We start from the raw sequence: 22,842 nt of genomic DNA on the forward strand, positions 1-22,842 counted from the left end.
TTCTGTTCTATCACTCCAAACATTCCTGCCAATAAATACTGACATTCAGCATAGTTTAATTATATTGGTTTTATAATTAATTAGAGCAACTGTGTCAATAGTGGGATGATTACCTACTCTGGTTGTCCCACATCACAAGCAACAACATACTCTGTGTTGAAAATGGGATTCAAATAGTTAGGTGGTTGTTTTTGTCTGGCATGGATGCAATGGGCTGAAGGGCCTTTTTCTGTGCTGTAGATCTTTATGATACTCTATGATATCTCACATTGCTGCACGTCATGCGCTAATGTGACATGTCTCCACATCAGCCACCTTTGTGGTTTCTCAAGTATAGATGACCAATTTCATCTAAGTTATAGGTAGACTAGTGTTGTGTACATTATACCAGCTGGCTTATGGAATAATTCAAACACATTTCACATAAGATCTTTAACACCACAGGAGGTTTGGGGGTTTCCCATTTCAGTAGTAAGCTCATGGAAACTCAAGAAGATAAACTTTTGGCTCCTTGACTGTTTGTTTGCTGACCACAAGTTAATGTTGATCGGCTTTCAGACAGAGCCAGGGACAGCTGGACAATAAAATATCTCCTGCTGGTCTCTAATCAAAGAGTATGTTAGCGTTTATCACAGGAGGTATTAAGTACAGGAACAAAGGCATCCTTCTTCCATTGTATATTTTGTGCAAGTCTGGTCTCCTTGCCGAAGGAAAGGAAACTTGGAGAGAGAAAGTGCAGTGAAGGCTCATGTGGTGGGACTGTCTCATAAGGAGAGTTTGAGCAGACTTAGTCTGTATTCTTCTGTGCTTAGAGTGATGAGTGTCAACCTTATAGAAACTTTCAAAATTCTTAAAAGATAGAGAGGCTGGGATGTTTCTTCTGGTCCAGAACCAAAGGACAGTTTCAGAATTAAAGGTAGGTTATTAAGGACTGAGATGAGTCATAGTTATATAGTCATAGAGATGTACAGCATGGAAACAGACCCTTTGGTCCAACTTGTTCATGACGACCAAAATCCCAAACTAATCTAGTCCCATTTGCCAGTACTTGGCCCATATCCCTCTAAACTCTTCCTGTTCATATACCCATCCAGATGCCTTTTAAATGTTGTAAGTGTACCAGCCTCCACCACGTCCTCTGGCAACTCATTCCATACACGTACCACCCTTTGCGGGAAAAGTTGCCTTCAGGTCCCTTTTAAATCTTTCTCCTTCACCCTAAACCTATGCCCTCTAAATGTGGACTCCTCCAACTCATGGAAAAGATCTTGTTTATTAGAACATCTTCACAGAGGGTGGTGAACCTTTGGGATTCCTTAACCTAGAGGGCTGTGAAAGCCCAGGCATTAAGTAAGTTTAAGATAGAGACTGATAGATCTCTAGTTCCTGATGACACCAATGGACTTGGAGATTTCACAGAAACAGGGGTTGAGGTAGATGATGAGCCATGGTCTGGAATGATAGTATATGTTCAAGGGGTTAAATGGCATATTCCGTTTCCTACATTCTCAGAAGTGCCGTTAGAACCAGCTACTTTTAGGCAGCTGAAAGGATAAATAAATCATTCAAAGATTTTAAAAACTGAAAGATTGTGGCATGCAATGCTTCACCCTGTAATCAATGAGACTCCTCTGGGAGTTTCTTTGTAAACTTTAGGTCCCGATGAGGTAACGTCATATTAAAAAGAAGGAAAGACTTGTATTGTGTAATGCTGTTCGCAACGTCAAGAGAGACCTCCAATTCATTTTACAGCAATTAATAGCCTTTGAAGTGTTGTAATGTTAAAAATAATGGCAGCCAATTTGTGCACAGCAAGCTCCCACAAAGAGCAATGTAATTAAGACCAGATAATCTGTTTTTGTGATGTTGATTGAGGGATAAATATTAGCCAGGGCACAAGGAATAACTCCTGCTTTCTTTGTAATGCTGTCAGATCTTTTATAGGGAGCTTATGGAATATTTGCTTAACATTTCTTTGGAAAACAGCACCTTCTATGGATGGCAACACACCTTCAGCACTGTACGAGAGTGTCAGCTTAGATTTTTGTCCTCTTGGAGTGGGAACACAGCTGAACCCGAAAACATTCAGAGGCAGGAGAGTAACCAATGATGCCATGCCCAGTACACATGCTGGACACATGGTGTCATCCCTTGAAAATGGGAATGCTGGTACTAAAGAAAGTGAGAACGACTTGCATTTACTTAACCCCTTTCTTGACCACAGAATGTCTCAAAGCACTCAACGGCAAGTGAAGGACTTTTGAAATGTAATCATCATTGTAACTTAAGAAACTGACGTAACAACTTTCATTTCCTGAGCATTTCAGTCAAATTAGGGTGGACAAATACTCACTATCCTGTTAATGGGCAGTTTGACAGGATAGGAACAGACAATGCCATCCTTCTGTTTATAATGAACTATGTTGATTCTAGGGCACATTTCCTGTGTGCCAAAATAAAATGCAGTCATGCAAGTAGTAGACCTATGCTTTGCTGTGTCTGCTGCTGTGATAAGTACGGTACAATTAGCCAGCTGCCAGCTCATTGATGTATTTGAAATAAGAACAGCAACAATAAAAGAACATCTTTTATTCCACCTATATATAAACTGGATTTAAGTCCAGTACCAAAATCGGAAAGGACAATTAACTCCATGATCACCCTGAGTCCCTGCACAAAATTTGATATATAACCGTGAGGGATCTGCTGACTTGGCCGTTTACAATGTAATCCTTATCTCCCTCAATTCTGGCCCATACCTGTGAAACTGCTTTCTACTACTCTCCGTGTTGATTCTTAACCCCTGTCCTGCCATGAACAACACCAGTGCCTCTCTGTGGTTTAGCGGGACTCAGTCAAGCAATCAAGAATGAAAACCTTGAATATTTTTTAGGCAAATGGATGTTGCAACTAATAAAAGTTGATTGTTTTCCTGATTTAACATTGTTTAATCTGAACTGTTCAGAGCAGGACCCAAACAAAAGGGTGTTTTGATCTTTATAGCTGAACTCTGCACTATGGGGTGCACTGATCCACTGAGGCATGAGCACCTCTCAAATATGGAGTTTAATGACCATTTAATGAGATAGGGCTGATTTTGACTGTCTGCTAGACTTTATTTCAGTCCATTTCCTCTTTCACAGTCCCTACTGTCTCATGAAATACTTACATATCTTGCCCAAGAGCACAGTGGCTCCAAGGTTAGCATTGCTGCCTCACAGCACTAGCAAGCTGGGTTTGATTCCATCCTTAGGTGACTGTCTGTGTGGAGTTTGTACGTTCTCCCTGTGTCTCTGTGGGTTTCCTCTGTGTGCTTTGGTTTTCTCGCACAGTCGAAAGGTGTGCAGGTTAGGTGAATTGGCCATGCTAAATTGTCCTGTAGTGTTCAGGGACGTGCTATCTTGGTGGGTTAGCCAGGGAAATGGAGGTTTAGAAGGATGGGGTGGGTCTGGGTTGGCAGCTCTATTGCGTGGTGGTGTGTACTTAATGGGCTGAATGGCCTGCTTCCAGATTGTAGGAATTCTCTGTTTATATTCTATAAATGCCTCCAGTGGCAGGCAGCCAGAAAATCTGACTCGTCAGTTTTCTGTTGCATGTCAGATACTTGTCACAATTTTGCCCAATTGCTTATTTATCTGAAGGTACAAAGTACAAATAAAAGCTAAGAAAGACAAAAGAAAACCTACATGTCCAGTGCAATGTTTTGGCAAAAAAAATGGCAAGCTATTCCAGACAAATGTGAGGTGATGCATTTAGGCAAGTCTAATTCTAGAGAGAATTATACAATGAATGGAAGAGCCTTGGGAAAAGTTGATGGGCAGAGAGATCTGGGAGTGCAGGTCCATTGTACCCTGAAGGTTGCTGCACAGGTGGATAGAGTGGTCAAGAAGGCATATAGTATGCTTGCCTTCATCGGATGGGGCATTGAGTATAAGAGCTGGCAAGTCATGTTAGAATTGTACAAGACATTGGTTTGGCCGCATTTAGAATACTGTGCACAGTTCTGGTTGTCACATTACCAAAAGGATGTGGACGCTTTGGAGAGGGTGCAGAGAAGGCGGCACGGTGGCACAGTGGTTAGCACTGCTGCCTCACAGCACCAGAGACCCGGGTTCAATTCCCGCCTCAGGTGACTGACTGTGTGGAGTTTGCACGTTCTCCCCGTGTCTGCGTGGGTTTCCTCCGGGTGCTCCGGTTTCCTCCCACAGTCCAAAGGTGTGCAGGTCAGGTAAATTGGCCATGCTAAATTGCCCGTAGTGTTAGGTAAGGGGTAAATGTAGGGGTATGCGCTTCGGCGGGTTGGTGTGGACTTGTTGGGCCAAAGGGCCTGTTTCCACACTGTAATCTAATCTAATCTAATGCAAGGTTTATGAGGATGTTGCCTGGTATGGAAGGCTAGCTATGAAGAGAGGTTGAGTAGGTTAGGTTTATTTTCATGAGAAAAAAAGAGATTGAGGGGGGACCTGATTGAGGTTTACAAAATCATGAAGGGTATAGACAGGGTGGATAGAGACAAGCTTTTTCCCAGGGTGAAGGATTCAATAACGAGAGGTCATGCTTTCAAAGTGAGAGATGGAAAGTTTAAGGGGGATACACACGGTAAGTGCTTCCCACAGAGGGTGGTGGGCGTCTGGAACACGTTGCCAGCAGATGTGGTAGAGGCAGGCACGGTAGATTCATTTAAGATGCGTCTGGACAGATGCATGAGTAGGTGGGGAGCAGAGGGATACAGATGCTTAGGAATTGACTGACAGGTTTAGACAGTGGATTTGGATCGGCTCAGGTTTGGAGGGCCGAAGGACCTGTTCCTGGGCTGTAAATTTTCTTTGTTCTTGTTCTTTGTTCTATCACCTCAGTGAAACAAAGTGCAGTTTTGTTAATAATAGTCTCCAGGTGTCAGCTAGTCGTTTTCCACACTATCTTTCCAAAATGACTGGATTAAAACAAGGATTACCCATTTAAACAGCAAAAAAAAGTAATCCTTAAATGAAAATGTCCAGTTTGTTTTTCTATTGCAAGGCTATTGCAGATATAGCTGTTTCGTTTCTAGACTCAGGGTAAACGAACATGTCTGTGGTAAAAAAACTGAATGCCAAAACCAAAGTCTGCTTCTAACCCAGTTGTGATCTTGGTGTATTGAATGTGAAGCTTCAAATAAACTGTGGTTCATAAAGCTACTAATTTAAATAAGCAGACCCCTTTTAAGTCAAACCTACTAGTAATTTCCTATTTATATTAAAGGAGGAGCAGGATTCTTTCAAACCACAACTTTCATTCAGTGTGTTTTGTGGGATTTTCAGCATCTAAAAGATCTGGTTTAGTTACACAGTATCAGGTAGTGCCAGCAGCTGCTACCCAGCTGTTGCAGAGAAGGTATGTTTATATGCTTAATTCCTGACATAACTTTGTGTGGTACCTGGATTTAAGTTCACTGGCACCTAGATAGATGATGACTTGGCCTGTGCTTTCTTTTGTTATTTAGATAGTGATAACTGTTGGTCAGGATCTTAAACCACAATAACAGCTGCTCAGAATGTAACCAAAATGCTTTAATGATTATTTGAAATGAAGGCAAAGATTTTTATTGTCACAGAGTAGAGTGGGTATCGATAGAGGCAACCTGCATACCATGCAAGAAAACCTGTATGTAGTAACATAGGAGTAGGTCATTCAGTCCCTCGAGCCTGTTCCACCACACAATGAGATCATGGCTGAACTGGGGCCCAACACTATATACCTGCCTTCGGTCCGTAAGCTTTTTCTGAACAAAAATGTATCTATCTCATTTTAAATTAAAATTGTTAGTAACATGCATAAAGATCAAACAAAAGCAATAAAATCTGGTAAAGTCAGCATCCCTTGAGAAAATTAAACAGCAAATTTAATTACCAATACAATTGAAAAAGGGGGAGATGAAAATAAACACACAAAGACCCAAATTCAGTCAAGTGTGGAATCAGAACTTCTCACTCAAGTGATGGACAAAACCATTCAGCAAAGATCATTAAATGACATTCTATATGACTGCCTGTGAGTCTTCACTCTTGGCCCGTTGAGTTTAATTGCTCGTAACTGATGTCCCGTGATCTTATCTATCTTATTTAACTCGATGCTAAGAGCACCTTTCCCCTCATTGGACAGTCTCAGTCAAGAGGGCATAATTTTAGGGTATAAGGGTACCAATGTATGATTGAGATGAGAAGAAATTTCTTCTGAGTGTTGAGAGTCTTTGGAATGCCTTGCCACAGAGAAATGTTGGGGCAGAGTTACTGTCTATGTTTAAGGCTGAGATAGAAAGCTACTTAGATTCTTGATGAGTAAGGGGATCAAGGGTTACAGGGAAATGCGGGAAGTTGGCATGAGGAATATCAGATCAGCCATTTGATGGCGGAGTGGGCTCAAGGGGTCAAACAACCTACTACTGTTCTAATTTCTTATGATCTTACCATAGCCAACACAAAAGCTACCAGAGATTATCCCAACCTTTGGTATTCACTGCTGGGTATGCTCGGGGTAGTATTCTCAGCTCAACCATTTATTCAGTAACCTTCCCTCTGTCACAAGTGCACAGTGAAATGAGGTCAGCCAGGTGGACTTCATAGTATGAGTTCCCGAATTGGTGTTAATCTGATCCAACTGGGGAGCCTGGGCTGACAGATATAAACAGGAGTGTCAGAGGTTTTGTTCACTCTGAGAGCTGGCACTGAGGAAGCTGGATCAGTGTCAAGAACTCTCCACATGAAATAAAGGGTGACTTGGTGACTGGATAGTGACCTCCGTACAGTTATTTTATACAGAAGTGGGGATGTTTGCTGATGGATACTCAGTGGTCAATACCATTCACAGCTCCTCAGGCACTGAAGCACACCTTGCCTGCTTACAGTAGAACTTGAACAACATTTGGGGAGTTGATGGCTTTGTGGCATTATTGCCAGACTGTTAATCCAGAGATCCAGGTGATGTTCTGGAGACCTGTGTTCAAATCCTTCCTTGGCAGATGGTGAAATCTGAATTCAATAAAAGAAAAACTGGAATTAAGAGTCTAATGATGACCATGAGTTAATTGTTGGAAAAACCCATCTGTGTCCTTTTGAGGAAAAAAATCTGCCATCTTTACTACATGCGATTCCAGACCTATAGCAACATGGTTGACTCTTAGCTGCATTAAAAACTGGTCTCACCAGTGACACTCTCATCCCATGAATGAATAAATTAAAATAAAATAGCTTTAGCCAGATAACTGACAAGTAATATTCATGCCACACATGTTCAGGATATGAGCAGCTCCAGTCAGAGAAAATCTAGCTACTTCCCCTTGTCATTCAATGGCATTGTCATTACTGAATCCCCACTATCAATATCTTGAAGAATTACCATTGACTGGAAATGGAACTGGACCAGCTGTATAAATATTGTGGCTGCAAGGCTAGAGTCCAGATATAATGTGTTGAGTATCTCACCTACTGTCTCCCCAAAGTATGCATACCATTCAAGGTATGTCCAACTTGCCTTCAGTAGAGTTCACTTTTAACGATGCCATGTATTGTCTATGAACAATGTTGCAACCCTGCTTGGCTGTGGGATGGTGACCTGAATACAAACACAAACCAGTTGGTTTGCTATAATGTTTGCTCCATAACTTGTAATGCATTTTACTGCTTTAAATAGACTTGCCCGTGTAGTTAATCAATCCCTGATGAGTGATTATTACCCCATTATCATTAACACGACATGAAGGCAGCAATGGAACAATATCATGCTGATAAGGCCCATTGTGTTTGAACAGTCAGCAAGAACGTTAATCTACAGGTAAAACACATGACTAAAACTGTGCCAAAATACATGATTTTTTTTTGTTTGTTACAGTATCAGAAAATGTTGAAAACACAGATTGCTGGTTAGCAGGCAGATCCCTAATTAGAAGTGAAATTTGGTTCACTTGAGAAAAGCAAGTGACTGAGGTGTGTCCCAAAGGTAAGGGAAGGTCAAAGGCAGAATGTCAGCATTCCACAAAATTCCCAAATTTAAATTGGGACACAGTGGGTGCAGTAGCAGCAGTTAAAGCGATTAAACAGTATTCAGAGCTATGGTTTTGAGATTTACATGTGTTAGATGCAGAAGAGAAAGAGATTGAGATTTGCTCTGCAATTGGGAATGAAGGTGTAGACAAAGTTAACATGTCAAGATGAACATCAGAGAAGCAAAAGTTTCAAAAGAATTGGACCATGTTGCAAAACTAATTCAGAGTCATATTAAACTCCGATGTTCATTGACTAGAATTCATGTTATTTAGACAGAAGCCTACAGAACCCAGAGACCATTATGCGACTTAGAAACAAAAAAAGTTCAGCACGCCTGGCAGCGTCTGTGGAGAGAACTTAGAGTTAATGTTTCGGATCCAGTGACCCTTCCACAGAACTGTTATTATGTGACTTTACTGATGGAGAGCTAACAGTTGGTAATCACATCCCACCCACGTGGAAGCTTTCCAGAAAGATTTGCTGAACAAACAGAAGACTTATAGCAAAGAGCTATTGAAGGATGGATGTAAATATGAAACAATCCTTCCAGGTCGACAAAGCATATATGTCCTAGGAACAAATGTGATGATGACACAATCACTGGAACAGCCAACCACAGCAAGATTTGTGGTAGATGTGATCTTCTTCATGCACCAAGGAAAGGTCCAGCTGTCAATCAACTTCTGCAAGGATGTGGCAGAAATGGCAATTGGCAGGGACCATGCACTGCAGGAAAGTTGATGCAGCTACAAAGAGCCATGCACTGACCCAAATAGACCACACATACATAGGTAGTATCTCCCAGCTACAATAAAGACCATCTGGTATCCCACCAGAGGTGCATACATTAAATCATCACCAAACTAGAATCTGATGATATTTAGGATGAGATAGAGTAGAACATTTGTTTCATAATGTCATACTTCTGGAAAACAGCAATGTCATAACACTGTCTCAAGTTATTGTGAGAATTCAAATTACGTGAAAATAGGCGACTATTCATTAATGGCAAGATTTTACACTGAGTAACAAGTTTTAGCCTTGTGAATTCTAAAGCCATGTATCCATGGACATGGGAAACGATGATGAAACCTATGAATATTAAACGTTCAATGTACAACAGTTCACCAGTTGCAAGTGCAGGATCAATAGTGCTGGAGTACATGTGCAAACAATCCACTTGGACATCACAGATGCTTTACATTGTAGACACTCCTAGTCCAGTAATTACAGAGAGACCACCATGTCCCATAACCTCACACTAGTCACATTCTGTGGTATCAGTCAGACATCTGAAACAAAACAGAAACTTATTCAATAAATACTTGCAGAGGGAATATGAAAAAAGAACAGAATGCTCATTTTTTCTCTGAGTTAGGGTGGAGTTAAAATCTCAGTTCCCTGCTGTGGAAAAAATTGAAAGTTTAACAAAAGAGGCTGAAGCTCAGGATAAATCCAAACTTGCAAATATCATCTCTGAGATGATGAATAATGCTGCTCAGTTTACAAAGATGAATGAAAGATTGAATCAAAGATGAATGGAGGGTTTGAGATATAAAAATAGACTGGAATGACTGGGATATTTTTCGCTGGAGTGTAGGAGGTTGAGAGGTGACCTTATTGAGGTTTATAAAATCATAAGGGGTTTTGATAGGGTAAATGACAAGGGTCTTTTCCCTAGGTTGGGGGAGTTCAAAACTAGGGGGTATCACTTTAAGGTGAACAGAGAAAGATGTAAAAGCAACATGACAGGCAACTTTTTTTTACACAGAGAGTGGTTCATGTGTGGAAAGAAGGCCAGAGAAAGTGATGGTTGCAAGTACATTTACAATATTTAAAAGACATTTGGATAAGTTCATGAGTAGGAAAGGTTGGGAGTGATATTGAGGAGAAAGTGAGGACTGCAGATGCTGGAGGTCAGAGCTGAAAATGTGTTGCTGCAAAAGCGCAGCAGGTTAGGCAGCATCCAAGGAACAGGAGAATCGATGTTTCGGGCATAAGCCCTTCTTCAGGAATGAGGAAAGCATGTCCAGCAGGCTAAGATAAAAGGTAGGGAGGAGGGACTTGGGGGAGGGGCGTCGGAAATGCGATAAGTGGAAGGAGGTCAAGGTGAGGGTGATAGGCCGGAGTGGGGTGGGGGCGGAGAGGTCAGGAAGAAGATTACAGGTTAGTAAGGTGGTGCTGAGTTCGAGGGATTAGACTGAGACAAGGTGGGGGGAGGGGAAATGAGGAAACTGGAGAAATCTGAGTTCATCCCTTGAGGTTGGAGGGTTCCTAGGCGGAAGATGAGGCGTTCTTCCTCCAACCATCATGTTGCTATGGTCTGGCGATGGAGGAGTCCAAGGACCTGCATGTCCTTGGTGGAGTGGGAGGGGGAGTTGAAGTGTTGAGCCACGGGGTGGTTGGGTTGGTTGGTCCGGGTGTCCCAGAGGTGTTCTCTGAACCCTTCCGCAAGTAGGCGGCTTGTCTCCCCAATATAGAGGAGGCCACATCGAGTGCAGCGGATGCAATAGATGATGTGTGTGGAGGTGCAGGTGAAGTTGTGGCGGATATGGAAGTATCCCTTGGGGCCTTGGAGGGAAGTAAGGGGGGAGGTTTGGGCGCAAGTCTTGCACCTCCTACGGTTGCAGGGGAAGGTGCCGGGAGTGGAGGTTGGGTTGGTGGGGGGTGTGGACCTGACGAGGGAGTCACGGAGGGAGTGGTCTTTTTGGAACGCTGATAGGGGAGGGGAGGGAAATATATCCCTGGTGGTGGGGTCCGTTTGGAGGTGGCGGAAATGACGGCGGATGATCCGCTGTACATGGAGGTTGGTGGGGTGGTAGGTGAGGACCAGTGGGTTCTGTCCTGGTGGTGGTTGGAGGAGCGGGGCTCGAGGGCGGAGGAGCGGGAAGTGGAAGAGATGTGGTGGAGGGCATCGTCGACCACGTCTGGGGGGAAATTGCAGTCCTTGAAGAAGGATTTGGAACTGGTCCTCCTGGGAGCAGATGCGGCGGAGACGAAGGAATTGGGAATATGGGATGGCGTTTTTACAGGGAGCAGGGTGGGAGGAGGTGTAGTCCAGGTAGCTGTGGGAGTCGGTCGGTTTATAGTAAATGTCCGTGTTGATTCGGTCGCCCGAGATAGAAATGAAAAGGTCTAGGAAGCGGAGAGAGGGGTCTGAGACGGTCCAGGTGAATTTGAGGTCGGGGTGGAAGGTGTTGGTAAAGTGGATGAACTGTTCAACTTCCTCATGGGAGTACGAGGCAGCGCCGATACAGTCATCGATGTAGCAGAGGAAAAGGTGGGGGGTGGTGCCAGTGTAGCTGCGGAAGATGGACTGTTCCACATATCCTACGAAGAGGCAGGCATAGCTGGGGCCCATGCGGGTGCCCATGGCTACTCCTTTGGTTTGGAGGAAGTGGGAGGATTGGAAAGATAAGTTGTTCAGGGTGAGGACCAGTTCAGTCAGTCGAAGGAGGGTGTCAGTGGAAGGGTACTGGTTGGTACGTCGGGAAAGGAAGAAGCGGAGGGCTTTGAGTCCTTCGTGATGGGGGATGGAGGTGAAAAGGGACTGGATGTCCATGGTGAAGATAAGGCGTTGGGGACCGGGGAAACAAAAATCATGGAGGAGGTGGAGGGCGTGGGTGGTGTCCCGAAACGTAGGTGGGGAGTTATTGGCCAAGTGCAGGCAGGTGGGACTAGTTTAGTTTGGGAACATGGTTAGCATGGACTGGTTGAACCAGTTTTAATGCTGTATCATTCTACGACTTTATAAAGAAAGGATGACCTCCTCGAATGCTGCCTGACCTGCTGTGCTTTTCCAGCACCACTCTAACCTAGACTCTGAACTCCATGATCTGTATGGTGAATGCAATGCTAAGATTTCTGGTTTATGGGATGATCAGGAGAAACTCCGATGTAAAACAGCAAAGGTTCAGCATAAGCAACTACAGAAACATTGGCTTGAGCCCAAAGTAATGTTGAGGAAAATGACAGTGCTAGAAATGACAGTTAGAGGTGCACAATCCATACAAAGTGCTTCAAATCACTCATCAGGCTGTCTGCTCAGAAACCAATGCCAGTAATAATGTTCTCATGAAAGACTTGCAGTAGAACATAAAGGAAACCAAACAACCACTAAAGCAGCAAATGGGAGAGGACCAGAGTTCACAGAAAAGTCAAAAAGATAAAATGTTTGGAGACACTAGTCAGTTAATCAAACAGGTTATAACAGAGAAAATGTATTCAACAAACAGAAGGCTAAGACTTTATTAGAAAATTATAATAAATTAAACAAAACTAGAAGAATCCAGAGTATAAAGGTAGTAACTTTAAGTTGAAATGGAAGCAATTAAGGAGAAAATAGCTTAATTTTGTATCAGCTGACAAAATCAGCTTAACTTGAACCAATCAAAACAGCTTTGGGAATGCTATCGGTCAGTGGCTAATTTGGAATAAAGTTTGGCTGTACTGTGTCAAGATAAGCAAATTCTGGAACAGCAACGGTGATCCATGAAAGAAAAAAACTTAATAACACAAACAGTAATGATGGCCAATATCACTGATGATTGTGGAAATCAATAATGCTTGCAGACAAAGCCACAATCACAAGATTTGGATGTCTCATCAAATTATCTATGCATTGTACAGGCATGCAGATGTTATTGTTAATAGTTCAACTTTCCTTTGTCAAATGTATATCTTGCCTTTCAAAGAATTCACCCATATGTTTATATGCTGTGTGTATACAATTCTGTGAACGTGCCTGGCAGATGTACTGCTGAGGGTCTGCAAAAAGCATAGACACGCACAGACTTTTTTTGGTTGGTTGATTATTAAACCATTATTGTTAGCATGACATCTTCAAGGAACAAGTCAGAAGTGTGCTGGAATATTCTCCACTTGTCTTAAGCTCCAGCAACATGGGTGACACAGTGGTCAGCTATTGTAAGGAGTTTGCACCCTCATCTCTGACTCCTGGTTGGCATTGCCTTGTAAGGTGGACAAAGAACATCAGAAATAAAAACAGAAATTGCTGAAAAAACACACCAGGTCTGGCATCAATTGTGGAGAGAAAGCAAAGTTATCAATTTCGGGTCTAGTGACCCTCCCTTAGAACTGATGGTAGTTGGAAAAAGATTGGTAAAATGCTGAAGATGGGGTGGGGGAATGGGAAAGTAAACAATTGGTGGAGAGAGAGCCCAGAGAGAGAGAAGAACACAGTTGGGCAGACAACGGACTGGGTAATGATCAGCCTGTGGGAATCAATAGCTGCTAATAGGGATCATTGGTAGCTGGTAATGGATTGGGTGTGATAAAAGCCCATGCAATGACAAGGCCTGGTGTGTGAGAGCTGAGGTAAGAACATGGGAGAAGGTGCTTAGTTCCTAAAATTATTGAACTCAGTATTGAGTCCTTAAGGCTGCAGGGGGTCCCCAAGCTTCACTGGAGCACTGCAGCAAGCCCTAGACAGAAGTGTTGGCCAGGGAACATGGTGATGTGTTTAAGTAGACAAATTTGAAAGGGTTCAGAAAAGAGATACAAGGATGTTGCTAGGGTTGGAGGATTTGAGCTATTAGGAGAGGCTGAATAGGCTGGGTTGTTTTCTGTGGAGCATCAGAGGCTGAGGGGTGACCTTATTGAGGTTTATCAAATCATGAGGGGCATAGATAGGATAAACAGAAAAAGCATTTTTCCTGGGGTGGGTGAGTCCAGAACTAGAAGGCATATGTTTATGGTGAGAGGGGCAAGATATAAAAGGGACTAAAGGAGCAACTTTTTCACGCAGAGGGTGGTGCATGTGTGGAATGAGCTGCCACAGGAAGTGGTGGAGGCTGGTACAATTACAGCATTTAAATGGCATCTGGATGGGTAATAAATAGGAAGGGTTAGGAGGGATATGGGCAATGCTAGCAAATGGGACTAGATTAGGTTAGGATATCTGGTCAGCATGGATGAGTTGGACCGAAGGGTCTGTTTCCATGCTGTACATCTCTATGACTCTATGACTCTAATATAGCTGGAAAAGTGTGCAGAAAACCAAGTAAGATTTGTGTGTGAGGGAGAATTTAGTTTGTGACGCATTGTAAAAGACTAATCAGTTCAGATTTCATTGGCTGAATAAAATTGCCCATTAGATTGTTTGACACCATCCAGGAGAAAGCAGTCTGCTTGATTGGCAGTACATCCAAATGTATCCCCTCCCTCCACCAACAACACTCAGTAGCAACACACTATCTACAAGATGCACTGCAGAAATTCACCAAAGATCCTTCGACAGTACCTTCCAAAACCATAACCACTTCTATCTAGAAGCACAAGGGCAGTAGTTACATGCGAATACCAACCCCTGCAAGTTCCAATCCAAGCCACTCACCACCCTGATTTAGAAATATATTGCCATTCCATCATTGTTGCTGGGTCAAAGTCCTGGAAATCCCTCCCTCAGAGCATTATGGGTCAACCCTCAGCACAGGACTACAGCAGTTTAAGAAGGCAGCTCACCATCACATTCTCAAAGAGTAATTAGGGACGGGCAACAAGTGCTGGCCAGCCAGTAATGTCCATGACCCATGACTGAATAATAAAAGGAATTCTTGTGTTCAACAAAGAATAGCAGGATTATGGTCTCACAATAATAAAAGGTATGGTTGTATACAATCGAGACTTAGCAGTACGTGTTTTAAAGGGGAATTTGTGGATAACGGTCCAACAACATTTGCTGCTTAAATCTTTCCTGGCAATAAAAGGAACAGGAAAGGGTGTCTAGTGGTATTGTTGCTGCCTCTGAACCTGGAGGCTTGCGTTTAAGTGCCACCTGCTCCAGAAATGCATATTAACATCTTTGAACAGGTTGACTAGGAAATTATCGATCAAAAAGGTGTGGGATATGACTGGGTTAACAATACAGTGATGTCCTGGGATTGTAACGATTGGCCTCCAAAGGCTGATTAGCTCAACTTTACTCCAGGCAGAGTGAGCTTCCCTTTAATATATATGGATCCCAGTTTACCACAACTCCTTGATTTCATACCTGGTGCCTCGAGATCAAGGGTAATATTTTCACGCCTTCTGACATTTTCAGCTTTCCTGTCCATACAAGTCATGACTGTGTTGAAATGAGTAGATCAGTGGTACATGTGGCAAGTTACTGTCCAATACTTGTCTCTTCTTGCACCTTTGACTGCTCCTTTTCTCGCTTTGCTGCTGATTGGAAGGCGGATGAAGTCTGATACTTTCCTAAATTAAATATTTCCTGCTTTGTGTGTATAGGACTTACCTGGGTGGGCTCTTCTGGCACAGTGGTAATGTCCTTCCCTCTGAGCCAGGAGGCCTGAAATGCCGTGACTTCAACAGCTTCCTCATTTCCCCTACCCCCACCTCATCCTAGTTTCAAACTTCCAGCTCAGCACTGTCCCCATGACTTGTCCGACCTGCCTAGCTCCTTTTCCTCCTATCCACTCCACCCTCTCCTCCCTGACCTATCACCTTCATCTCCTCCCCCACTAACCCATTGTACTCTATGCTACTCTCTCCCCACCCCCACCCTCCCCTAGCTTATCTCTCCATGCTTCAGGCTCACTGCCTTTATTCCTGATGAAGGGCTTTTGCCCGAAACGTCAATTTTGAAGCTCCTTGGATGCTGCCTGAACTGCTGTGCTCTTCCAGCACCACTGATCCAGGGCCTGAATTGTAGTCCTACCTACTCCAGATGTCTGAACATGTCTGAATAGATTGATTAAAATGACTAGAACTTACCTGGTCAATTGTCACAGTGAGTGGATGCTATTGTCACGGTTGAGTACTCTGGCTGGAATAGAGTGTAGATGATTAGCACACAACTTGATAACATGAGTGTCCATAGCCCTTGACTGAGCAGTTCATAGCCATGTTATAATGTCATACTTGACAAAAGGAATCAATTGGATTTTGGCAACCACAACAGCAATATTTATGTTGTGCCTTCAACATGATACAACAAGCCAAGGGCACAATAACCTAGAGGACTGTTGCAAAGCAAAATTAGATACCGAACCACATATGAAGTGCTATTAGTGCAAATGGCCAAAAGTTCTGTCAATTGAATAGGCATTATGGAGCATCATAAAAGACTAAAGTGAAGTTGAGAGTCAGGGAGGCTTAGGAAATGAACTCCAGACTTTATTGGAATGGGAACCTTGGGAAAGGAAGAATAATATTATGCCCTTGGCACTTGTGACACTTTATGACTCGAGTAGTGTTTTTATTTACCTTGTGCTGAGTTCTGCCTCTATTGCAGTTGGGATCTTCATGAAGCATCCTTCCGTTGCTGGCTGTCTATTTTGACATTATCATTTTTGATTGAATGTGATATTGGTACAAAAGCTATTGGTTTTCAGATGACTCCATTCTTTCTTGGTGTTTGGCTGGCAAATGTCCCAATGAGAACTTACTGGAGATCAAAGGCACTGTGGTGAAATCTGCAAGAAATCTGAAATATTAGGGACAGCTTGAATCTAACATAACAGATGGGAGGATGTGGCTCAGGACTTACCTCCCACTTGATTTTTATTACATTAACTTCAGTCCCAATTGCTTTCAAGGGGAAAATTGAGAGGAGTATAAAAGGGGCATCTGACCTGACTGTGCAGTTGAATTGGTTAAAGTAATTCATGTAGTTTAGTACAGGCAATAGAAATCATATTGATGATATCTCTACTACATCATCTATGATAGTTTTATGACTGATCTTCACACAGTGTTGCATGTTTTACAAAATTACTTATCAGAAGCAGTGGTCTTTTTATTGTCTTCAATTAAAGTTTAAATTTAATTTATTTCAGAATTAACCAGTGTCCTATATGGTTACACTGACATCTCATTTATTCTGTATGATCATAAAATATAGGAGAGAAATTAAGCCATTTGGCCCATTCATACTTTTCCTCCTCCTGATACAACCCAGTAATTTGTTCACATTGTTTTTATTGCACCTGTGCCCTGGGCTGAGAGTTGGAAATATGTTTCTGAAGTAACCTCCTTTAGTGAACTGACTCCTTGTTTACTTTTTGGCAAGACTGACATATGAGGAGAGACCAGATCAGTTGAGATTGTATTTACTAGAGTTCAGAAGAATGAGGAGATTTCTCGTGGAAACTTATAAAATTCTAACAGGGTTTAGTCAGGGTAGTTGCAGGAAGGATTTTTTTGATGACTGGACAGTCTGGAGCCAGGGTCACAGTCCAAGGATAGAGAGTAGGCTTTTTAGGACACTGATGAGGAGAAGTGTTGAATCATTTATATAAATAATTTGGTTGTGAATATAGGAAGTTTGGCTTGTAGGTTTCCAGATGACAGGGTTACCTCAGAGTACATTGGGACCTTGATCAGATGGGCCAATTGGTTGAGGAGTGACAAATGGAGTTTAACCTAGATAAATGTGAAATGCTGCATTTTGGAAAATGGTAAGGTCCTGGGGAGTGTTGCTGAACAAAGAGACATAAGAGTGCAAGTTCATAGTTCCTTGAAAATGGAGTCGCAGATAAACAGGGTGGTGAAGAAGATATTTGGTATGCTTTCGTTTATTGGTCAGAGCATTGAGTACAGGAGTTGGGAGGTCATGTTGCAGATGTATAGGACATTGGTTAGGCCACTTTTAGAATATTGTGTACAATTCTGGTTGCCCTTCTATAGGAAGGATGTTGTTAAGCTCGAGAGAGAGCAGAAAGGATTTACAAGGATATTGCTGGTCTTGGAGGGTTTGAGCTATAGTGAGAAGTTGAATAAGGTGGGATTATTTTCTCTGGAGGGTGCAAGGCTGAGGGATGATATTATAGAAGTTTGTAAAATCAGGAAGGGCATGGATAGGGTGAAGAGTCAAGGTCTTTTCCCCAGGGTGGGGCATTCCAAAACTAGAGGGCATAGCTCAGAGGGAAAAGATTTAAAAGGGACCTAAAGGGCAACTTTTTCAAGCAGAGGATGGTGCGTGTATGGAATGAACCGCCAGAGGAAGTGGTGGAGGCTGGTACAATTACAACATTTAAAAGGCATCTGGATGGGTACATGAATAGGAAGGGTTTACAGGGGTATGGGCCAAGTGCTGACAAATGGGACTAGATTAGGTTAGGATATCTGGCTAGCATGGACAAGTTGGTCCAAAGGATCTGTTTCTATTTTTTTTCTCTCTTTTTTTTTCTTTTCTTTTTTTTTAGTGGTTAACGCTTCTGTTTATTTATTTTTAATTTTTTTTTTATTTTTTAAATTTAACCCCCACACTACCACCTAAGTGCGGTAGTGCTTATTTTATCCCCAGCACCCATGGTGTGTGTGCGCAGGTGTGAGACACAGTGAAAGACACAAAGTGCATGAATCTTTATTCAATTTCCACCACCAGGAAGATAGGAAAACACCCGGGTGGCCAGTGACAAACACTGCCCTTCACATCAAAGGACAGTGCTGTGTGATCAAAACAGTGAAAGGGAGGGTAGGGACTAAATCAAAATAGAATTGGAGGGAGAAATGATGCACTCCACTCCCTGCGGCGCCCATCTCTCCCTGAACAACTCCAGGGTGGGGATCTGTTTCTATGCTTACATCTTTTAACTTAATAGAGTTCTTCGAGAAAGTGACCAAGTTGATAGATGAAGGAAGGGCTGTTGATGTCATATACTTGGACTTTAGTAAGACATTTGATTAAGCTTCCCATGGTAGATTAATGGAGAAAGTGAAGTCATATGGTGTGCAGGGTGTTCTAGCGACATGGATAAAGAACTGGTTGAGCAACAGGAGACAGAGAGTAATAGTTGAATGGAGTTTCTCAAAATGGAGAAAGATGACCAGTGGTGTTCCACAGGGGTCAGTGTTGGGGCCACTGTTGTTTGTAATATACATAAATGATCTAGAAGAGGGCACTGTTGGTATGATCAGCAAGTTTGCAGATGACATGAAGATTGGTGAAGGAGATAGACCACAGAGTTGGTTGGAAAAGTGGCAGATGGTTTTCAATCCATTTAGGCAAGTCTAATTGTAGAGCGAATTATCCAATGAATGGAAGAGCCTTGGGAAAAATTGATGGGCAGAGAGATCTGGGAGTGCAGGTCCATTGTACCCTGGAGATTGCTGCACAGGTGGATAGAGTGGTCAAGAAGGTATATAGTATGCTTGCCTTCATGGACGGTATATTGAGTATAAGAGCTGGCAAGTCATGTTAAAATTGTACAAGACATTGGTTCGGCCGCACTTAGAATACTGTGTACAGTTCTGGACGCCAAATTACCAAAAGGATGTGGACGCTTTGGAGAGGGTGTGGAGAAGGTTTACGAGGATGTTGCCTGGTATGGAAAGTGCTAGTTATGAAGAGAGGTTGAGTAAGTTAGGTTTATTTTCATGAGAAAAAAGGAGATTATGGGGGGAACTGATTGAGGTTTAAAAATCATGAAGGGTATAGACAGGGTGGATAGAGACAAGCTTTTTCCCAAGGTGTAGGATTCAATAACGAGAGGTCATGCTTTCAATGTGAGAGATGGAAAGTTTAACGAGGATACACGCGGTAAGGTGGTGGGCGTTTGGAACGTGTTGCCAGGAGAGGTGGTAGAGGCAGGCATGGTAGATTCATTTAAGATGCGTCTGGACGAATGCATGAGTAGGTGGTGGGGAGCGTAGGGGTTCAGACGCTTAGGAATTGACCGACAGTTTTAGACAGTACATTTGGATCAGCTCAGGCTTGGGGGGGGGCTGGAGGGCATGTTCCTGGGCTGTAAATTTTCTTTGTTCTTTGTTCTATGACTCTAAGACTAAATTTCTTCATGAAGAGAGTGGTGAACCTATTGAATTCTCTGCCACAGGGAGCTGTTAGGGCCAAAATGCTGAAGACTTTCAAGAACGATGTAGATATGGTTCTTAAGACTGAAAGGATCAAAGGATGTGGAGAGAAAATGGGATCAGCCATGCAGAGCAGACTTGAAGGGCCAAATAGCCTACTCTGCTCCTAGTTTCTGTGTTTCTATGTTACAGCCTTTTGAATGGAAACAAAGCATGTAGGGACAGGAACAGGTCTCTCAGCCTCTCAAACCCATTCTGTCATCCATTCAGATCATGACTGATCTGTATTTAATACAAATAATTTGCTTTCATTCCATATCCCTCAACATCATTGCCTAGTAAAAATCTTATCAGTCGAAGTTTTGAAATTTTAAATGACTCAGCCTCAACAGATTTAGGGAGAGGCTTTCAGACTTCCATTGGCTTCACTCTGAAGAAATACTTTTTGACATCACTCCTGAGCAAGTTGCCTCTAACTTGATGATTATGTGCTTTAATCATCTTAATTGCTCCATACATCAATTAGATCACAGCTAATCTTCAATACATGTTTGTTCTTAGTCTCAGTACTGTAGCCAATAATAACAGTTCACTGCCACTTTTATATTGCTACTTATAGTTACCAGATTTGTGTGGATTCAGTTTGCCTGGTTTGGTATAATATCTGATAATGTTAAAGTTTCAGTCATTTGTTATATTAAAAATACAGGGGTTTTTTCTATAATGCGCATTTCATCAGTGTGAATTGGCTATAACGCGATTAATAAATTGTGGATGTTGTTTGCATAATGCTAACTTTCTGCTGAATGCGAGCTTTCCATAGCGTGATCTTCTACAGCGCAATTACTATAGCAGTTTCCCATTGTGTGATTTTCAATAGTGCGAGTTTGCAGAGGAACATAATTGTCGCGTTATAGCAGAAAAACCTGTATCAATACAATCTTTGCATTGTTTGGCAAATGGAGTATAATTTGGGAAATGATCTCCCTGCTATAGGAACGATGTTGTGAGACTTGAAAGGGTTCAGAAAACACTTACAAGGATGTTGCCGGCATTGGAGGGTTTGAGCTACAGGGAGAGGCTGAATAGACTGGGGCATTTTTCCCTGGAGTGTTGGGGGCTGAGGGGTGACATTACAGAAGTTTATAAAATCAGAAGAAGCATGGATAGGGTGAATAGCCAAGGTCATTCCCCCAGGGCTAGAGTGGGTGAGGTGGGGGGAGGGGTGGGGGGAGAGGTGGTGGTGGTGGAGGAGGTGGAGGAGGTGGAGTCCACAACTAGAGGGAATAATTTTAAGGTGAGAAGAGACCTAAGGGGCAACTTTTTCATGCAGACGGTGGTGCATGTATGAAATGAGCTGCCAGAGGAAGTGCTGGAGGCTGGTTCAATGGCAACATTTAAAAGGCATCTGGATGGGTATATGAATAGGAAGGGTTTAGAGGGATATGGGCCAGGTGCTGGCAAATGGGACTGGATCAGTTTAGGATATCTGGTTGGCAAGAACGAGTTGGACTGATAGGTCTGTTTTCATGTTGCTTGACTCTGGATCTACGTGAAGTTGTTCATTTTGGATGGGAAAACAAAAGAATGGAGCACTATTCAAATGGAGATAAACTGTAGAAAGTTGTAACACAAAAGGACTTGGGGCTACTTGTGCACAAAACACAGAAAGCTAGAACACAGGGGCAGCAGGTAGTCAGGAATGTTGGCCCTTATTTCAAAGGGGTTAGAGTATAAGAGTAGAGAAGTCGAGAGTGTGGTGCTGGAAAAGCACAGCAGGTCAGGCAGTATCCGAGGAGCAGGAGAGTCAACGTTTTGGGCAAAAGCCCATCATCAAGAATTCTCCTGCTCCTTGGATGCTGCCTGACCTGCTGTGCTTTTCCAGCACCACACACTTGACTCTAATTTCCAGCACCTGCAGTCCTCACTTTCGCCGATAAGAGTAGGAAAGTCTTACCACAACTGGACAAGGTGCTGGTGAGACCATATCTGGACTACTGTGAGCTGTTTCGGTCCCTTATTAAAGAAAAGATATTCTTTCATCGGAGGCAGATCAGAAAAGGTTTGCTAGGATGACTGGTGATATGGAAGGATTGCACCTTATGAGCAAAGGTTAAACAGGTTGGAACTGCAGTCATTGGAATTTAGAAGAATGAGAGATGATCTCATTGAATCATCTCAAATTAATAAGGGCTTGACAGGGTAAATGCTGAGAAGATGTTCCTATCATGGAAGAGTCTAGGACCAAAGGGCATAGTCTAGAATAAATAGGTACCAGTTTAAGATTGAATGAGGAGGATTTGTTTGTTCAAAGGCTTGAGTGTCCTTGCAACAGAGAGCTGTGGGTGCAGAGTCCTTGAGTGCATTTAAGGCTGAGATAGAGAGCTTCTTGATCAGTTTGAGAATCAAGAGTTTTGGGGAAAAAGCAAGAAAGTGGACATGAGGAGGGTTGGATCAGCCATGGTCCTATTGAATGGTGGAGCAGGCTTCAGGGGCTGAATGGCCTACTCCCCTTCTTATTTCTTCTGGCCCTATGAGACTGTCCACTAGCTGTAGCTCTGATGCCTCGCTATGTCTTTCACATTTTCCAATTGATTGACAATATTAACCTATACCTGCTTATCCTTCTAAGTCTGCCTTGAAACCTTGGCAAAGTTGATGTTACCGTCCTCCTCCAAAGCCTCTCCTTGTTGGTTATATTGGGTGAGATCGCACTCACCTGGTTCCATTCTGATCCATCGAGTTGTCATTAGAATATCACCTTTAATAACCTCTTCACCCACTTCCTCACTGCTATCTCATGAACCAATCAAGGATCCAGGCTTGTGCCTCTTCCTTTCCTAAGCTCCATACTATTTCTAAATGACATCATTTAAAACCACAATGGGCAGAATTTTCCATTCCCTTGAGCAGCGTGGCCAATGTTGACAAAGTTGGGAAAATATGGCAGGAATGAGAAAATCCACATTTCGATGCCTAAGAAAAATGTCCCCTTCAGCATTATATAGCAATTATCTTATTTCCATTAATTTACATCTCAATA

The 22,842-nt window shown here is 42.7% G+C and overlaps 1 protein-coding gene across 2 annotated transcripts in view; it reads left to right on the forward strand.

The window, feature by feature from the left end:
* sulf1 (sulfatase 1) overlaps positions 1 to 22,842 on the forward strand; it is a 388,338-nt gene that overhangs the window by 37,758 nt on the left and 327,738 nt on the right. The window lies entirely within an intron of this gene.

This window comes from Chiloscyllium plagiosum, unplaced genomic scaffold (assembly GCF_037043375.1).
Source record: "Chiloscyllium plagiosum isolate Xiang-an unplaced genomic scaffold, Cpla_swu_hap1 HiC_scaffold_4, whole genome shotgun sequence".
NCBI lineage: Eukaryota > Metazoa > Chordata > Chondrichthyes > Orectolobiformes > Hemiscylliidae > Chiloscyllium > Chiloscyllium plagiosum.